Source organism: Halichoeres trimaculatus, unplaced genomic scaffold, assembly GCF_033239565.1.
Source record: "Halichoeres trimaculatus isolate MK-OKI-2021-1 unplaced genomic scaffold, fHalTri1.1 fHalTri1_scaffold_7, whole genome shotgun sequence".
Taxonomy (NCBI): Eukaryota; Metazoa; Chordata; class Actinopteri; order Labriformes; family Labridae; genus Halichoeres; species Halichoeres trimaculatus.
The window spans coordinates 3,005,452-3,020,949 of record NW_027437185.1 but is presented as its reverse complement, the minus strand read 5'-3'; the positions used below and the strand labels follow the sequence as shown (position 1 = coordinate 3,020,949).

Genomic DNA, 15,498 nt, shown 5'->3' with positions numbered 1-15,498 from the left:
AAGAAAGAAAGAAAGGTTGCATGTGCAGAAATTTGCACATTCAAAAGCCGATATAACAGTTTAAAAACTAACCAAAACAGAAATGCACTGTTGATGAAAAAAAAAGAAAAGAATCTTAGTAAAGATAACGATTATTTAACAGAAAAAGCCCTGCAAATAAACAGTGCAACTAAATAACACAAAAAATACAAACTGAAAAAACGAGACAAAAAAAAGAACTCTGCAAATTAAGAAGTGACAGAGTAGCTCCAGGCCTATAGGGGGCACTTTTTGAAACAGTTCATTATTTTTTATAAATTTGACTTCAATCCTATCTAATGCCTAATCCTATAATGATAAATCACCCTATCCTCACATGTGGATTGGCTGCAATGCTGTTTGTCGAAACAAACTCTGGAAGGAAAATAGTTGGTAGGGAATAGCTTGGCCATCATTGCCCTGTCAGTCTCCTCCTCCACAGGGTCCAGAGGGTCCAGAGGGTCCAGAGGGCAGCTCAGGACTGAACTGGCCTTCTTCATCAATCTGTTCAGTCTTTTTTGTCCTGTCCCCTCACAACAGGTGAAATCCTTCCAATGAAGCGTTCCTATCCAGTGTTAGCTCTGTTACTCATGTCTACAGAAACAATATGGTGCTTGTCCATCTTTTTTGGAGACAGAGCTTACATTTCCAATAATGATAGCTCAAAGGAAAAGTATGTTGCCTCTTCTTAGCTCACACTGCAGCACCAGCACACCAGCACATCATCCTTGTCTCCTTCTCCTGAGCTCGCGGGGAACATTGGGCCTAGCACTGGTTAGCACAGACATACAGAAGGCTGCTAACAGCTGATTCTGTGTGTAAACAATGCAACCATGGTAACACGTAGGACCCCTGGACACAGGAACAAAAATATTGAAAATACCACTGTAAACATTATCAGTTTAGTGTCCATGACCCACAAAGACATATAAAAAAAAGTGATGACAGACTCCAAATACAAAGAGAACTAAAAAGAGCAAAACAGAAGAAGAAAAAAAAGAGACAAGGAGTAGAGAGCAGACATTTCAGCATGTTTCTCCTCATAAAACCATTTTTTTGTAGACACTGTTGTGATGGTGTTAGAAATACTTTGACTATAAAACATTTTGGTTTCATGCCACAAACACTCTTCACTTCCGCCTCAAAGTTTTCAAACAGTTTCTGCTTCTATTTTTCTTTTCAGAGTCTTAAAATAAATGAGATTCCTCCCAAATCCTCCTGATGTGTCCTCGCTGTTTCCACCGTTTCTCTGCTCTTTGACCCCCTCCACCCCTCCTCCTGGGTCTGGGAGGCTGTGGTGGGGGCTGGGTTGGACCCCCAGGGCACCCCACAGCATGTTTTGGGTCTGTGGCAGGTTCAGGGGCGTAGGTGGAGGGAGATAATGTAGCGGTTCTCTTCAGGCGCTTCCTGGCCTCACCGATCCCAGATGGAGGAAAGCCAGGCAGAGCCGCTCTCAACATTCAGCAAAATATACGGTAACCTTTGCCCCGCTGAGGAGGTGGTGCTGAATGAAAATATGGGTCAGGCTGTTTCATTTTAAATCTTCATTTCACCCTCCATCTGCAGTCTGTCCATTCATCTTTTCATGTTTCAAAGCTTAAAAAAAAAAAAAAAAAACCATCACAGAACACAAACCTGATATTTTCTCTGAGCAGCACAAAGTAAACAAAACAACACACCCACAGTAAATAATGCACAGAAACAGAAACAGAGGCTGCAGATTGACTCCTGAAGGGTTTCATTTTCCACCAGTCAAAGAAAAAAAAAAAACAAAGAGAGAAAAAAAGAAACTTTGTTAGAGGAGATTGTGATGGACAGGGCTGGGGTCAGAGGCTAACATAAAAGTTTTTCTTGAAGGGCTCAACAAAACATTTTCAGAGGCCTGCAGTGTGAGGAAAGCTCGACATGTTCAGGAGAACTTTCAGGTGTTCAAATTTTTGAAAGCTTACACAGGTGAGTGCTCCTGCCCATCTTTGATGTGGGTTTTCAACTACACGAATCTGTAGTCTAGTGGAAAATGTAACTACATTTTGTTCTTATAGGATAATAAAGAAATAAATAAACAGAGTTACGGAAGATTTCAAAGAGGATCTGGTCAAAATCAGATTGTAAATAATGTCTCATCTAAGTTGGGATTCCACTGTAATTTATTTTTTATTTATTTGTTTAATTTTTGCACAATTAGTAATAGAACAAGGACGAAACAACTATCACACACCTCACTGAATCCGAGCATCCTTCTGACATTGACATTCAATTATGAATCAAAATCAAAACATTGAAAAACTTTTTTTTTTTTCTGTTTTCTCCTCTTTAAAAGGAAAACAAACACACTCAATTTGTTTTGTTTTTTAACAGAAAATAAAAAGAAGTTGAATTACAGGCCACTGACTGATTCTGATTTTATTACCGTAATGACCTGAATATAGGTCTGGACTATTAGAAGACCCTCCTCTTTTTACATTATTTTCAACAAAGAAAAAAAAATCATATTTAGGCCAATACTGTATTTTGTTTGTCCGATCATCGTGACCTGGAAGTTGTAGATAGAGTAGCTCCTCCGTCAAGAGAACATAACTAAGGCTGTCTTAGTGGTAGTTGCGTGGGCGATGATGGACAGCTACATTTTATTTAAAGGAGCTAAACAAGTGACTCTTAAGGATGACGAACACTGAATTGCTTTTCTGACTTCCCTACCTCACAATGCTTTCCACCAATCATTTGGTTTTATCTATCCATTTAAGTGTTTTTACTGTCCTTTTAGATCCTGTGTATGTAAATGTCCATGTCAGTGTATGCATTAATTCATCACCTTTACATTTTGTACTTAAAGATCTTTACTTCTCTACATTTTCATGGTATCAATTAAACTGTTATTGCGTATTCTCCTGTCTTTTGTCATGTGTGTGTGTGTGTGTGTGTGTGTGTGTGTGTGTGTGTATGTGTGTGTGTGTGTGTGTGTGTGTGTGTGTGTGCATGTTTGTGTGTGTGTGTGTGCATGTTTGTGTGTGTGCATGTGTGTGTGTGTGCATGTTTGTGTGTGTGCATGTGTGTGTATACCCACCACTAATTGAGTGTTATATGTGCCTGGTTGGTTTTGACCAGAGATGAGTGGGTTTAAAGAGGGAAGAGAAACACGTTTGTTCATGTGCTACCTCAGAGTTCTACCAATGTCCTTTACCAAGGTTTATCATTTTCAAAAAGAAAAAAAGAAAATGTAAATACAAAGGATAAAGGGGAAAAAAAAGGGGATGCCAACATGACAACTGAAAAAAAATCAACAGGATCTTTCAGGTATGTTCATTTACTTCTAATAAACACCTGTGTTTAGCAACTTAACAAAGAACATAGCTTCTAGCTTCTCCGATGTATTACCTGTGATGAGAAAAAACTCTCTGCAATGATTCATCATCAAATGAACAACCAATATTGGTTCCCCATATTTTGCTGCGGCTTTTACACCCACTCTTATTAATCCGAGGGCATATCATTAACCGTTTGGTTACTTTTTAAAACATTGCTTGTGGTTTAAAGTGATCTTTTACTGAGTGACTTTATGAAGAAAATTTGATTTCCCCTTTTAATACAATGTCGAATGTGTAAATATTTCTAAAATGGCCATGTCAGACACTGAGCATGTGTCAGATGCAATGGCCTCCTTATAATATTGCTGAACTTTTTTTAATTTTATATTTATTTATTTATTTATCTATTTATCTATTTTTAAGAATCCAACTTGATCCTTGTGAATAAATTGTGGCAGAACCTGGTCTTGTCTGAGTGCCAATACCTTTAATAAAACCTCACAATCAGCATTTATTGAGCTGATAGGTCGATAATTACTCAAGTCTTTTAGATTTTCATTTTCTTTTTCTTTTTAGAATAAGTGATATGAAAGCTTCATTGAAGCATTGTGGTAATGAATCTATGTAATTGTCATACAGGAGAGCTGGTTAATAGGTGATACAAATTGATCTGTTGTCTTGAATTAAACTTTATTGGGGCAGGAATGAGCCATGATACAGCTGTGCTGTCCAGAGACAATGAGACACAACGAAAGCTGACAAACAACAACCTTTCCTTTTGAGTTAAGTATTTCAACTGTCTTTCTCTCCAACAGCTCCAGGTTTTCTTTCAGAGCTGTGTTTCAAACTTCAGGGGCCCCAGGCCCTGCAGTGACCTCCCGTGGAATTTCCTGTGGACCTTTAGAGGGATCTGAGCAGCTTCCTCTCTGAAATCTCTCTAACCTGTGTTTAATAAATGAGCTCAAAGTTATGATTGGAAGGTTTCTGCTTTCTCTAATAAATATTCTTAGCTCTGTCTGTTTGGTAAATCTCTTTTATTTTCTGTTGATGTCTCTGATTTTTCAAAACTCTCCGTAACCTTGATGGGAGTAAAGAAGTGGAAGTTTTTCCTGTGGAGCTTTTTAAGAGGTCTGAATAAATCTTCATTGAGGATCCACTTTGAATTAAGTAGAGAATGTAATTAATGAAAAAATGAGATGTTAGAAATTAAAGAGTTTAGACAGTCAAAGGAACACACACACACACACACACACACACACACACACACACACACACTCACACACACACACACACACCTATGCACACACACATCCACAGACTTCTTTGAACATGGGGAACCTTACAGTGGATTGGATCATAGGTGTAAATTTGCATAACTTTAAATCAATCAGCTGATTTAAGATATAAAACCAGAAGTTGACATATCTCTGCTCCTTTTTTCACCTGGACTGTTAAATGTGCCGACCGAGTGCGGCCTTCTGAAATCTCGAGTTTTTCTCAGGGGGTGTCTTTGAGCTGTGTCCTGTCTGGACCTGGGGACTGTGAGGAGACAGAAACTAGGAGGGAAGAGAGCTGGTGCAAGAAGATGGAGGCAGAGGCAGGCTTTTGGAGAGGACATATAACCTCTGTCTCACCTTCTTCAGCATGAGATCTCTGTTAACCCTTGTATTATGTTCGTGTCACCCCCCCTTACTTTGATGTTCCTGGTCAAATTTGACCGGTCTGGTTTAACTTCTCTTATATTGACACAAAAAACATAATTCAAGCATAATCATCACCAACACCCTTCCAATGATGTAAACAATGTCTCCAACTCAAAGTGAGCATGTATGAATGCAGTCAATATACAAAAAAATTGACACTGAACATTAAAAGAATTATCCAAACGGACCAAGTTTTTAAATGTAAGATTATGAGGGTGTCTGTGAAAAGATGTGATGCATTGTTAAGTCTGGAAAGTGTGGTTCCCGTGGAGGAATAGGCACATAAGCACGGGAAAGAGACATGTTACAAAAACAAACACTTAATTGTTTTGTTTGATGTGCCTTTGAACAGGTATGATGCATTAGTTTGGAAAGTGGTTCACGTGGAGGGATAGGCACACAAGCGTGCAAGAGAGAGACAGGTTCCCATAATTGACACCTAACTCTTCAGCCTAGATGTGTGTGTGTGTGTGTGTGTGTGTGTGTGTGTGTGTGTGTGTGTGTGTGTGTGTGTGTGTGTGTGTGTGTGTGTGTGTGTGTGTGTGTGTGTGTGTGTGTGTGTGTGTGTGTGCGGGTGGTGGTTGTGGATGTGCGTGTCTGCATGGATGTTTTCCCATCTAATGGATGAACATAATATAGTATTACCCATTCATTTTCTATGCAGGTCATTTTTGACCGGGAACACCACAGGTGTTTCAAAGTTGATTGGACCAGTCAAAATTCAATGAAAGTGGTGATCAGCAATTTTATATGTTCAAATGCCTGGTGTGGAGGATATCATAAGACCTTGAGGCGATCAGAGGAAAAATATTTGTTTTTTTTATGTTTGAATGAAGTTGTAAATAGGTCTGATTTGACCCGAACATCATAGGAGAGTTAAATTAGATGAAGGAGCCAACAGAACCAGCCAGGGGTCAGACAGAGGTAGAGAATGCAGTATGGTGAGTCTTGTACCTCAAACACATGCATCTCAAGTCCAGCTCTGCTCTTTCCCGTGTTGCCTGCATTTGTCGGCTCACACTGTCTGCGTGTTCAGTCTGGCAAGCTCTATGATCAACAAATAGCTGGAGTCACAAACGTAAAAAGTTAGGCCAGAGGGGGTCGGGGCAGTCCAATTAAAACAGATCCTCATCACTGCATCTCTAAGGTATCAGAGAAACCACAATGCTGAAAAGATTTTGTGACCATGGCTGTGTCCCAATGCAGGAGCTGCAGCCTATGAAGGCTGAATTTGAAGACTGATTACATCACAGCCGTGACCCATTTCAAAGGCTCCTCCAAATGCAGCCGATGAATCCGGCCTCCTTTTTGGGTGCCACGAAGGACAGATTCAGTGAATCCTTCGTAGCCTGACATATCCCAAGATCCATTGCCCATGAACGCTGAAGATGATGGACACGGCCAAACTCCACAAGAAGTCCTGTTTTATCCATATATAATAATAATAATAATAATAATAATAATAATAATAATAATAATAATACATTTTATTTGTAAAGCACTCTTTCATCAAAGTGATCTCAAAGTCCAACAGTGAAACAAGGTTAAAAACAAAACAAGATAACAAACAGGTTAAATGCCTTCAGGGAATGCCTTCAGGGAAAGCTTTTTTTTTTAAAAGAAAGGTTAAAAAGACAGGACATCTGGCAACAACTATGTGATTATATTTTCAAAACATCTACGATTTTGTTTTGCTGTAGCAAAAAAAATGTTGTTTGGGCTTTTTTTAAGTAATATACTGAGAAAATAAGTTCTTCGTATAGATCTTTTTTCTTTTTTTCAAGTTAATTAATGTAAATTCTTTGGAAACAAAAAAAACATATTGGTGTTTTTTATTTATTATTGTTTTTTTTTGTTTTTTTTTTACAGGGACTTAAGAAAAGACATTAAATCATGTCAGCAGCTTTCATTTTATTTTATTTTTGTAATCTACCCCCATAGCACTTTTTTAAATGTTGAAAATTGACTCTCATGTAAATGGTGGTTCTATACTCTATCAATACAGGGAGAAAAAATAGAAATAATAAAATAAATAAATAAATAGGCAAAGTTAAAAAAAAAAAAAAAAAAAGTAATAATAATAACAGAAAAAAAAACATCCTGTGAGGTTTTAGTGCTTGAAAAGTAAGGTAAGCCTGACAGGTAAGGGTGGCGCTGTGTGACGTCCAGGGTGACAAACAAACAAACAGGAAATGCTTGGTAGACTGTCCCAACTCAGTTTGGCCTTTGCGGTCTATGAAGGCCAGGTCCTCCGAAGGCCACAGCCTCTGTAGGCTGCAGCCCCTGACTTGAATCACAGCCCATAAGATCCGGAGTGTTAGGGTGTATTCACACTTGGATCGTTTGGGGCAGTTGTTCCAAATAGTGAGCAACCTCCACAGTTCGTTTGGGCATATGTGAACACAGGCATCACTTGGTTGAAGAACAAAACAAGTGGGTCAAGATCGCCAAAAATAGGTGGTCTCGGCTCGCTTCCACTGAAGCCCTGATTCCTTTGCAGTGAAAACACAACCCCCCCAGCAACCAGCACAACTGACTCATAACTGTGGCTCACACTGTAGTGATGGGGGCAGTAATGAGCCTGGTTGACAACTGTACAGTCAAAACAGTAGAAGAAGGTGGAGAAGAATCAACCACAGCAGCAGAAGAAGAAAAGACTGAAGAACTGAGGAAAATGAGTTGTGGGCTTACGTGGAGTGGTAAATAAATAAAGTGTCGGGACTCTTAAAAACTACGTATGTTGATCATACAGCACACACCTGTACATGAGCCATAAACGCTATAATGTGAACTAGCCACACATGTTACTGATGCTCCATGGCTGTTTTTCACTGTGGAAAGTGGGTAAAAACATGAATAGATGAATGAATGAATAAAGATAAGGAAACTCCCTGCCTTCAGGGTAAGATTTCTGGCCAGTGAGAGAAAAAACACAACTGCACATGGGGTTTGTTAAAAACTTTGGACCACAACAGACTTTTGCCTTGTGAACACAAACAACCAAGTGACAACCACTACATTTTGCCCCTGAATCAGAACAAAGCAAACCAGCCACAGGTATGAATACACCCTGAAACATACAGTATCTGCATTTTTGGATTGACTCTTCCAGGACTGACATCATGAGAAAACTTACTCTGCTTTTCATGTGAACACCCCCTCAGAGACGGTGCAATCCCTTCATAGAGCTTGTATTTGCTCTGACCCTGATGGAGACGGACAGGAAGAACCAGCAGCCCTGACTGTGAATCACCACCTGATATTTTACTGCAAAGAAAACACACACTCTCTACCAACCTTGACTCTTCCTGCCCTCCGTCATTCTCCTTGAGTTTGTGTAAATATAAAGAGAGCCGGCCTCTTTTAGTAACAGCGTACACATCACCTCTCCGCTTAAACTCCCCCTCTGAACCTGCCGTCACCTCCCAGCGCTCAGACGTCAGCGCTGTTTACACATGGCCTGTCACAGAGGATTAAAGCCAAGAGGAGCCCAAACTGGGCTGACGTTACCTCTCTGTGAATGTGATATGACCCACACACACACACATGTACACACATATGTGCACACATAAGGCGGATCCTCCCCTCAGGCAGAGACTTTCCTCCAACAGTTAAGAGGTTAAATCAGGTGTTGTGATCCTTCTGGCAAAACAAACGGCAGCAAAGAGCGACGTCAGGTTTTTGCCCCTTCACTGGCTCTTCACCTCCGGCCCCATCAGTCACACACGACTGGCTATTTATTTTCATGTTTAATGGTTCATTCACCTCAACATAAATTCATCGTCAGGTTCATTCAGTCTGATTTGACGGCCTGTAGATGGAGCTGTACTGACCTCACTGAGAGATTTCTGCTCTGAGATGGATGTGCTCTCACTCTCAACATAAATAACTATTATGATCACAGCGAACACAGGAGATGTTTTTATGTTGTCTCTGCATTTGATAATGAAGATCCATGGAGAGACGCGGCAGTGCGGCGTGTTTTCTTCTTCTAACAGATAAATCATACATGAGCTGGAACAATCATTTCACCTTTTCTATCACACATGATTCACGCCAGACTTCAGCTACGGGAAACAGATCAGATGGAAGGCCGTGTCAGGAAAGGATGTGAGGAGAATAATGCTGACGCTGTGTTTTTACTGACAGCGTAAGACGCTCTGTTTGATGAGCGGTTAAAACAGGAGAGAGGTGGATTTATAAACTGTTTGTTTTCAGGGAAGATGCTTAAAGTCTCTGTGAGGATGATCAGTTTGGTGCTGTTTGCAGTGGCACCTGTGGCGGGAATCTGTTTTCAAGGATAAAGACTCTGTTTTCCATGAGCACCATCACCCACTAGGAAGACCAGGTGTCCCCCTTTATGCTGGACTGCACAGCATTTGTGAGGTATTATTAAAGGTAAAGCTGGGTTAACAGTAAAGCTATTAACCCATAAGCCAGTGGGTTAACAGCTGTGACTTTCACAGAGTACCACAGAATATAACAAGTGTTAGGGTGGGTATCAACACCCATTCCTGTACAGAGGTGTCAACTCTTTTACTTTCACAGTTTTGGAACAGGTCACTGATTTATGTAAATCTGCGATAAATTGTTAACTTTAACCATGAACTTTTCAATCATCCCAACCTTAAGGCCATGAGTTTGACGTGATGTAACGTACACAATGTGCTCATAGTCTTTTTATTTATTTATTTATTTATTTATTTATTTATTTATTTATTTATTTATTTATTTATTTATTTTTTATTTATTTTTTTTTTTTTTGGGGGGGTCCTTTTTTTATGTTGGCTGTCAGAAGAAGAATTGAGGGCTGATCCTGCCATTAACCCTATAATGCAAAAAGTATCACATTTGATACATGACTTTTTCAGAGTGGTATTTTTTATCCTGAAAAACCTGATGTGTACAATCAGATACATGCAGTGCACAGATCAACCAACACTGGGTAGTAAGTCACTCATTAACCACCCTGCCAGTGACACTGTAAGACTGCTATGACTCAGGAATTGGACACAGGTGGTTTTTCAAGAAGAACTTTGCCAAGTTTAAAAAGGTTAAGGTAAGAAAAACATTACAATATTTACTGGCACATCAATAGGAACAGTTACTGGCACATCAATAGGAACAGTTACTGGCACATCAATAGGAACAGTTACTGGGTTCATGCAAAGTAAAAATACTAAAAAAATCACAATATATGTTTGAGTAAACTGTGTTGAAGATGGCATATCAAATTTGATACAGCGGGTATATAAGGTCATGAAACTCTAAAACAGTCAATCACCATTTACTTGTATTTCATGCATTATATCTAAAATCAAGCAACAAACAGTCTTTTTATTTTTAAATTACATCATTTGGTACATTTAGAGTTAAAAACTAGGTATGAAACTTGCTGTACTGCTGTATGAAAGGATGGCCTGGATCGTTTCCCAACATGGGAAACCCGACAGAGATGCAAGCAGAGCACAGGCCACTTTGCCCATGTGTACTGTCAGAAATGCAGAGTGCATCTTTGCTTAAACAAGGAGAGAAACTGTTTTCAGGCCTTCCACCGTGCAAAATAAAAGGTTGTGAACGGGAAAATTAGTAAAATACTAAAATGTTGATTTTTTCGAGGCTTCCACTCAGCCAGTTCCATTGGTGGCTTTCTCACTACTGCTGATGGTAGCACTGTTTATGTTTGGAAATACAAATTTGTTAGATTTGTTTGTGATTTATTATGTTTTTGTATGTTCAGGAAAAAAACAATCATTGAGCATTGTGACCTGATGTATCAAATATAATACAAATTGAAACTCAAATATGGAAAGTGATATTTGAATTTTTTTGGGGGGGGGTTGTTCAGAGGGACCAATCAAGGCTCCAAGTTCAAAGAAGTGGAATTTTCTGTCAACTATTCAATGGTTTGGGCTTTACAGGGTTAAGTGATGTGATAATTAACTGTTGTACAATGTAGATCTAAAAAAAAGTGACTGAAGCTGAATTTTGGGTCTTCATTACAAACACATGACATAAGGTGGTTATTTGTATTAGTCAGTGTTGTTTTGTTTTTCACATTGGAAACTAAAACAGCTTTTCCCCCAAGGCTGAGGAGGAAGAGACTGCTGAGGGACACATGACCTCCACAACCACCACCACCACATGTGCGCACACACACACACACACACACACACACACACACACACACACACACACACACACACACACACACACACACACACACACTACTATTACTACTACTACTTATACTACTACTACTACTACTAATGAAGCTTAGCGAAAGTTCAGTCAGGAAGACTGGGGGCACACTCACACACACTTCTGTTCACTCATTCTTTCCCGCTTTGTCTATCAGCTGACTGGGAGGCGCGTCAATTTTTTCTCTGTCCAATCACATCGTTTCCGCTTCAATCGTTAGCCAATCATTTCATAGCTGTCAAAGTTTAAATGCCATCTCTTCTGCTTGTCAGCTGTCTTTCAGGCTCGCGTCTCGACCCTCCTCCTCCCCAGACACCCCCAGTCTTTATGGCTCAGTCCTCTTTCTTCAGCCCAGCAGTCGTCCGCCCTGCAGCTGCAGATTGCAGTTCGCAGCCTCGCAGTCACAGCCCAGCAGTTCTCAGCCCAGCAGTCCGCAGCCCGAGTCCGAAGTCCGCAGCCCGCAGTTCTCAATGAATCACAGATCAAGCCTCTTAGGACTATCACCACCACCAGTGTCTAGACTCCATCGGGGGATATCATAATTCTCAATGTCATTGCACCCCCTTTCATTTATTAATTGCTCAATGATTGATGGGGTCTAACCGCCAAACTATCTTTGCATGCATTTGTTCATTAAATTGGTTCATAACTCTTTATGGTGTTTAAGTCTCTCCTGATTGAACTACCCCCAGCCCATGGCCGGCCCGTGGCATAGGCAGCATTGGCAAATGCTAGGGGTGCCGGCAATCATAGGGTCGCCAGAGCAGCTATTTTTTTTTGTATAAATGAATTTCCAGACTTAAATTAACAAAAGAACAAAAGAATCCAGCAAAACATGACAATAACGTAAAAAAGCCCTATTTTCCTGCACTCAGCTTGATCCCAACATCAACACCGCTCCTCCTCACCTGCTCATTTGTGGACGACATGGACAGGCAGGTTATGCTGCTTAAATGATACTGACCGACAGTACGCTAAATAACAGGTAACAGCTAAAGAGAAGAAGCGAGGAGGAGGAGAAATGTTAGAAAGACAGAGGTATGTGTGGAATGTTATGTAGAGGTTTTACTCTCAGTTATGCTAGCTTGTTAACAGTTGGTAGTCACGTTTGACTGTGTAAGTCCTAACTTCTAATAAAGTTATCGTCAGTGATTTTCACTACTTTTTAATCAGGTAAACAAACACTTTTATTTGTGTGGATAAAATAACCAGGTATAGACTAAGAGTTTTTCTTTTTTGAGGCAGGTATTGTAGAGTCCTGATTCTTATTAACATCGTTGTGCACTTAGTGAGCTAACATCTGGCTGATTTCAAATACAAATATTGTGATAAATAGTTTGAAGCTCACTTGCCCTGCTGCTCTGATGAAGAGGAAAGCGGGGAACCTCTGGAATAAAGCGTTTCAAATGTTTGTTTTATTTTATTATTTATTTATTTTTTATCAATAAATATTCACTACTACTAACTTGACTGATGTATGTGACTACCTTGATTTCTTATTTATTGTATTTTGTTGTAGGTTTTATATATATATTTTTTTCAAATATTCAATTTGTATTTATAGATCTTTGTATTTCAGTTCCTGATATTTTATTAGTTTATTTATTTATTTATTTATTTATTTATTTATTTATTTATTTTGTATTTTTTAATTTGATTAAAGTGTTTGTTTGCAGGTTTTTCTTTTATAAAAATAAAGTCACTAAAACAAAGCGCTGTATGATAGTTTTATTTCAGTATGTAAAAATTGTTATTGGTGCTGGAATACAAGGGGAACCAGATAAAATCTTGCCTGGGCACCAAATTGGTTAGGGCCGGCTCTGCCCCAGCCCAACAGACATCTACAAAAAAAAAAAAAAAAAAAAAGACTTGCACAGTCTATATTTCATGTCTTTTTATATTTTATATCTTTTAAGAACTATTTATGTAAACAACTGACCTGATTTTTTTTCTCTGCCTTTTTGAATTATCTTGCTGCTGCTCCTAAGAGATGCTGCCAAACAGAATTTTGTGCTATTCTGTATAACGACAATAAAGCTTCTATCTATCTATCTATCTATCTATCTATCTATCTATCTATCTATCTATCTATCTATCTATCTATCTATCTATCTATCTATCTATCATGAACTGAAGCGACCTGTGTTCATGCTGTTCTGTTGGGTGACGATTATAGTGGAATTTCCCACTCACCTGGGGCCAGTGAACGCAGCACTGCAGAACAAGAGGCTGAGAGACATGCGTGTGTTGCAGCTTCTGTTGTTTCTGACCACATCAAGAGTTTTGTTTTTGAAGTGCGCCATGCCAAAGTTGTGGATAGCGAAGCCATCCTGAAAGGAGGTAATCAGTTAATGAATGAGTAAATAAATAATAAATGAAGGTCACGTATTTAAAGCCACAAGTTTGAGGAGGAAACCCTGGCGCTCTAGCTTTAATCTTCACGTCATGTAGTTGTGGTTTTGGATTAAAAGCCGAAATGTCGTTGATAGAACTTTATGTGTTGGACCAACATTGAGGTGACGTTTGTGTGCTGTCTGGGTTGTGTTTTATGGATCTGTGTTAGTTCTGAGTAACACCCAAAGCCGACTTTCATATCAATCAAACTAAACCATCGTCTTAACTCTGTGTGAGAGCAGGATAAATAACAGAAATAACACCACACAGGTCTTACCTTCAAGCTCTGATGCCATGACCGACTGGCTGTGTGATCATGACCCATTACCAAATCCAAAGTTTCCTCTGAGTCAGAAATAACCACAGATATTTTCTGCTCTGCTAAATGATCAGGCAGGCTTTATTTTGTCACAACAAGCTTTAGTTTGACATCCAGATTATGTGGGAACGGCTCAGTATGAAAAGAAATATATTAGACTCCCAACCAGCCCCTCTGAATCATATCTCAAATGGAGCAGAGTAATTGCAGAGCTGTGTCTCCTGCAGCTCTGAGCCGTCCTGATGCATTATGAAGCAGAGCTTCGGTGTTTAACAGCCAGCTGAACCGAGTAGTATTTAGCTTTAATGTGTCTCTGTGCCGTCGTGCTGACAACTGTCACCGCCCCGGGAAACAGTTGATATTGTCAGCCGCGGTTTGACTCCCACTAGGCGATGGGACAAATCGGTGTCGGTTTGATTCCCGGCTCGGTGGAGGATTTGGCTTGAGTCTGAGCGGAGCTGGCGTGTGCCAACGCTGTCGCAACGCCAACGAGGAACTGAACCAGGAAGTGACTGCAGCGGAGAGGATGAGAGAGACGGAGACATGGAGGAAATGATTACAGTAAGAAGTGGGTCAGAGTGTTTTTTCCCTTTTTCTTTATTATGACTCAAAGACGCTCCAGGAATCATTCTGTCTCCAAGACAGTTTCATTAACCTCCTCATCTCTACACATGTAAATAAGTCACTCTGAAGTGCATTAGGAGTTAAAAATAGTAGTCTTTTTAAAAATAACAAACAGTCTAAAAAACAGCCAAATGTGCAGTGTTAAGAGTTCCAGCAGTTAACGAATGATGAACGTACCAAAGAAAGAGCTGAAGTGAAGCATCACAAGTTTTTAAAAACACACGCATCAAGTGAGCAGGGGGAATTTTCTCTTAAATACATGAAAAGATCATTAGTTCATCTTCATCCTTCAGCCTCAGTCACCTTTACTGACTTCATTTGTTGACTTTGGGAGCAGGTGAGTTCTGACCAACAGAACCCAGCAGCTCAGACTTTAACTTGACAAAAGCTTTCAGATCATATCAAATTTTAACGTTGGATTGTGCAAAAGGAAGAAGAATTATAAAACTGGTCAAAGGGACTGTGAGGAGTTTCAAAGTGATCTTGAAAAGCTTCTATTTTAGATATATGCCTGATCCTAATCCACACTTTGAAAGGAGATTATCATCACCAGTACAGGATATTTGGAAATGCTGCTTTGTGGCTTCCTAATTGGGTCGGGCAGGACTGGATTAATTTAAGTCAATGGTAACCAACAATGGCTTACAGAAGGTCTGGACTAACATTGAACAAAGGTTGTCAAACTCTTCTTACTTTTTAATTTTTTTTCTGCTAAATTTACTCATCTTTTTTAATTTGTACTTTCTATAGTCACTCTAATGTTTCTTTACTGTGTATAAGGGACACTGTCAGACTGAAACTCATCCAGAGACAAATAAATTATAATCTTATTTATCTTGAGCTTATTTATAGTATTTAAGGGTTATGTCCTTATTTTACTATTTGATATCATATAAATGATAGTATGACATATTATGTCCCATCATCTCTTAAA

General features: G+C 39.4%; 1 long non-coding RNA gene across 1 annotated transcript in view; it reads right to left on the bottom strand.

Moving 5' to 3' along the window:
* The window catches only part of LOC141793247 (uncharacterized), a 29,034-nt gene extending 15,008 nt beyond the window's left edge, over positions 1-14,026 (bottom strand). Inside the window, exons 1-2 of the long non-coding RNA XR_012598402.1 lie at positions 13,899-14,026; positions 13,421-13,557 (exon numbers count right to left, since the gene is read on the bottom strand). This is a non-coding gene — a long non-coding RNA (uncharacterized LOC141793247). The remainder of the gene's footprint in view (positions 1-13,420; positions 13,558-13,898) is intronic.
* Positions 14,027-15,498: the final 1,472 nt, after the last annotated feature.